Genomic DNA, 4,754 nt, shown 5'->3' with positions numbered 1-4,754 from the left:
ACCGGCACCCTTACTAGTAGGAAACTGCCCCCCCATACATAACTTGTATATAACATTTTACCAGCTGAGGCCAAACCCCTTCCTACCCCTGAGGGTGGGTATAACCCCCATCTCTGCCCACTATTCAGGCCAAGGAAGGGGCACCCTACCTGCTAAGGAGCCCCAGTTACATCTGATTTAGTAGCAGCAGGTAGATAACCCATGGCTGATGAATTAATGGATCTTTCCAACAGAACAGTAAAGCAATGTTCTATGTACACAATGATCTGTGTAGGTACTGCTCATATAAGGGCAAACTAATGGCATATAAACCTCACTCATTAACAGGGTACATTTCCCCTTTAAGAGTGGCTCCTGCCTTACACTGTGTGACATCAGCGCTGTGACAGTTATTCAGTTGGTTGGCATTGTAGTGAGAGGTAAGTGATCTTCCCTTCTGAGAGATTATTTGGCAAAAAAACTTTATTTTATTCCAAAAAGAGTGGAAATTTTGATAGTGCTGTGCCCCTGAGACTAGTGGGGGTTGGATTTTAGTTCATTTGGGCAGAATTCGGCTAAAATGGGCTTTGGAGATGGCCTTAATGCTGGCTCTGGCTGAGGGACACAACCAATAGTGACAGTTGGGGGGGATAGCAGGAAAACACACTCCCCCATAAAGTATAATTATTAATATAATCATTTGGGTTGCCATGTGCTGTACTGGGCAGTATTTATTTTGTTCTAGAAATGATGATTTTAGCACCTTGTACCCTCAAATGGCTGCCCTGCTTTGATGTACTAAGTGGTACTAAGGCAAAGCAATGGCAGTAGGCTAAAGGCTATTATTTCCAGCAGAATTGCACTATTTAGCCTTGGTAAATACACAGTGTTAGAATATTCAGTTATTATTACATGAATATCCAATTTAGCGCCTATGTTCATAAATCCAGGAGCAGAAATGATTTCCCCTTTATGCCTCTCTCCAACTGTCACTGTCACTTTGTTACTATGGAAACACTGCGCGCTTTACTACTTCTATGTTTTGGAGTTGGGGTTAAATCCAACGCAGTGGTTTCTAAACTGGGGGGGTAGTTTCCTTAGGGAACCCAAAGTGGTTGGCTGGGGGGCGGGGCAACCCTGAGGGCGGGGCATCAGTAATGATGGGGCCCCATAATACTAATTTAGCAGATTCCTTCCCCCAAACTGCTGCCACTCTTACAGCTTTGAAAATACACCCCCCAAAACTTGAATAACATAATTATGAGGTCACCCCCAATGAAACAGCAACATTTGTTGGATGACCCCAAAGTGGGAGGGGCCAACAAGTGCCAATCAAATTTCACCCATTGACTTTAATGGGGAAATTGAAACTGCTGCCACACTTACAGCTTACAGCTACACTCCCCAAACTTGAATCACATGGTCATGGGGTCAGCCTGAATGAAAATATGATGATTGTTGGATGCACAAAAGTGGGCTGAGCTGTGAACAGCCAATCAGATTTTACCTATTGACTTGGTGGAAATCCAACCTGCTGCCATTCTCACAGTAATAACCCCAGGGTCCCCAAACTTTTCATAGTTGGTCACTAGGGGGCTGCAGTTTTTGTTTTGAAAAGTGGGCGGAGGCACCAACAGCCAATCAGATTTCACCTATTGATTTTAATTGGTTTGATGGCAAGGTTCCCAAACTTTTTTTTAAAAACTCGGAGCCACTAGCAGCCAATCAGATTTTACCTATTGACTTTCAATGGGGAAATTCAACCTGCTGCCATTCTCACAGTATTAACCCCAGGGTCCCCAAACTTTTCACAGTTGGTCACTAAGAGACTGCAGTTTTAGTTTTGAAAAGGGGGCGGTGCCACCAACAGCCAATCAGATTCACCTATTGAATTTTATTGGTTTGATGCCAGGGTTCCCAAACTTTGCACAGTCAGTCACTGGGTGACTTCATACTCAAGGTTAGAAAAAGTGGGCGGGGCCACCAAAAGCCAATCGCTTTTCTTTCATTGTTTTCAGTGGGGAAATTTTAACTGCTGCCATTCTTTACATATTAATACTAAGGTCCCCAAACTTTGCAGTTCAAAAATAGGAAAAGTGGGTTGGGCCACTAACAGCCAATCAGATTTCATCCATTGAATTTTATTGGTTTAAATTTAAAATGCTGCCTTTCTTACACTTCTTATGCCAGGGTGCCCACTGTTTGTCACTGGGCGACTTCGACTCAAGGTTAGAAAAAGTGGGTGGGGCCACCAACCACCAATCACAATTTACCTATTGACTTTTATTGGTTTAAATTTAAACTGCTGTTGTTCTTTAACTATTAATCCTAGGGTCCCTAAACTTTGCAGAGTTAGTAACTGGGTAACTGCAGTTCCAGGTTAGAAAAAGGGGGTGGAGCCACCAACCGCCAATCAGATGTCACTTGTTGACTTTCAGTGGGGAAATTTAAATTGCTGCCATTCAGACACTATTAAAAGCAGGGTCCCCAAACTTTGCACAGTGGTTTTCACTATATAACTGTGGTCCAAGGTTAGACAAAGTGGGTGAAGCCAACAACAGACATCACGTTTTTCAACCCAACATGAAGTTTGTTCTCAAACTTCCCTTTCTAGTTTACTAAATGCATTCTGTCTGAAGTTTATTTGCTCTTATATTATATTCTATGGTCTCTCTATCCAGATTGCTATACTGCTGAGCTTCTGTACCTGTGGTTTGTGCGACTTTGATTGCTATTTCCGAGCGATTTTTTGGCTTCCCCTTTAGTTCGATCAATTCTATTCTGGTCTGAGCTTAGGGAAAAGCCACTTTCGACTGAGGGTCTCCCTTGGGTGCCCCGGCCTTGTGCCGGTCCTCAAGTGTGAGGAACCCCTCACTATACGAACCAGAAGAGTTTAACATCTGGCACTTCTGGTTCCAACGGCACCTTCTGGCACACCTTTTTTAGAGGTAATGTTACTGATCTTTAACCATTTGTTATGTAGCAAGTCTGCCCAGAATACTATTTAATACTGATATAATGCCCCTTTGTATCACTTGCCTTTAGGTGGCTGTACTTTGAGGCAGCAGAATGCCAGAGGTAAAGGTAAGGAATCACTTTATTCTCTCATTTTAAGTAAAGGGAAAATGGAACTCTGCACTCATTTAAAGTGCTCTTTCTCTCTCATTCATTCTCCTTGAGTGCTTGGTCTCATTATACACGATTTGACACCTTGCATCATTTATATATATATATATATATATATATATATATATATATATATATATATATATATATATATATATATATATATATATATAAATAGTAAGTCCTCCTATACTTACTATTTATGTTATAGCTTTTACTGATACCATCTTGCCATATTATACACACACCATCCCACAGTATTTCACCCAATATTATCTTGCCTTACATTAAACTATCATAAATAAAGCACCCCATCTTTCAGTTACAGGTTCTTGACCTGAAATCATCTTGCCTTATTTTACCTTCTGTTATTATTATTTAGCACATATTTATAAAATGCCAACATGTTCCAAAGTGTTGTACAATAGATGAGTGTACCCTGTGTATGAGTGTATACTGAATACAAATGGTAAATAGGGCCCTGCCCAAAAAAACAAAAACTTTCAAGTGCCACAGAAAAATCCTTTCTTTGAGACTATTTTGTATTACTTCTTACTATATACACTGTCCTCTTCCCTGGCAGCATATACTTAGCCTCTTCCCTGGCAGCATATACTTAGCCTCTTCCCTGGCAGCATATACTTAGCCTTTTACCTGGCAGCATATAGATCCATTGAGAATTGAGTGCCTAACGTTTTTTTACCTACAGGTGCTTTTCGCAGTCCTGGAGGACTACATTCACCAGCAGAGCTTCGATGAGGCCATTTATGGCTACTATGGTAAGTATTGCGCTTAAGATCAGTAACTTTGCGTTTTTGGCTCCAGAAATATAAAGGTGTCACACCCAACATTCCCTTGTAAATATTCAGAACTTTTCTTCAGCTAAACTTATGCTTTCCTTTATCTGTGTAGAGCCAACCCCCTTTTTAGTAAGCCCTGTCCAGTTTCAGGGCGGCTAATTCTCTGGCAAACAGTGAGATGAGTTGGTGTATACAATAAGGGGCACGGTAGTGTAATTACCAGGGGACCATGGGATGGGGGTGAGGCCCATGACTCTTTTACTTTGGGGAGGGGGACCAGAACAATGCTATTACTGCTGATGGGACAACTATATTAAAGGAGAGGTTATACACTATTTATCGATTACAGTCACTGGTAGTATCTCGCAAATCACACCCCTCCAATAATATGGGGATTAATTCTCCTTTAACTGAATAGTACTCTGCAGTACATGACACCAGTATATGATAGAGCAGCCTATCGTTTCATTTAACCCAAAATTTATTGGGAAAAGTGGAAACATGGCCACTGTCCTTGGCAAAGGCCTCTGTGCTGGTTTCTTGTATGTGACTGGTTCCCTCTGTTAGCTCAGTGTTTAATGGCAATGTGTTTCCCTGCAGAACATCAATACATTCGAAGATTTCCGGACATCGACGACTGGTAAGTAACATGAAAATGATCTTATCAATTATCTTACCTTTCCCAGATTAGATTGTAAGCTCTTTGGGAAAATTAAAAAGAGCAAATCCTCTAATTTTGCCTTGATTTTTCTTTTTCATCTTTTCCTAAAACTATTATTTTGCCTAAAATGTTTATTTTTTTAGTTGATTATTATTTTAATAGTATACAGGTATAGGACGCGTTATCCA

The 4,754-nt window shown here is 40.8% G+C and overlaps 1 long non-coding RNA gene across 1 annotated transcript; it reads left to right on the top strand.

Annotated features, from left to right (window-relative positions):
- Positions 1-207: 207 nt before the first annotated feature.
- On the top strand, positions 208-3,960 carry LOC116408661. Its single transcript, XR_004221128.1, has 4 exons — positions 208-419; positions 2,661-2,927; positions 3,025-3,063; positions 3,815-3,960. It is a non-coding gene; the product is annotated as an uncharacterized LOC116408661 (long non-coding RNA).
- The last annotated feature ends 794 nt before the right edge of the window (positions 3,961-4,754 follow it).

The sequence above is a fragment of the Xenopus tropicalis genome, chromosome 2 (assembly GCF_000004195.4).
Source record: "Xenopus tropicalis strain Nigerian chromosome 2, UCB_Xtro_10.0, whole genome shotgun sequence".
NCBI lineage: Eukaryota > Metazoa > Chordata > Amphibia > Anura > Pipidae > Xenopus > Xenopus tropicalis.
This window is presented reverse-complemented; position numbering and strand designations above follow the sequence as displayed.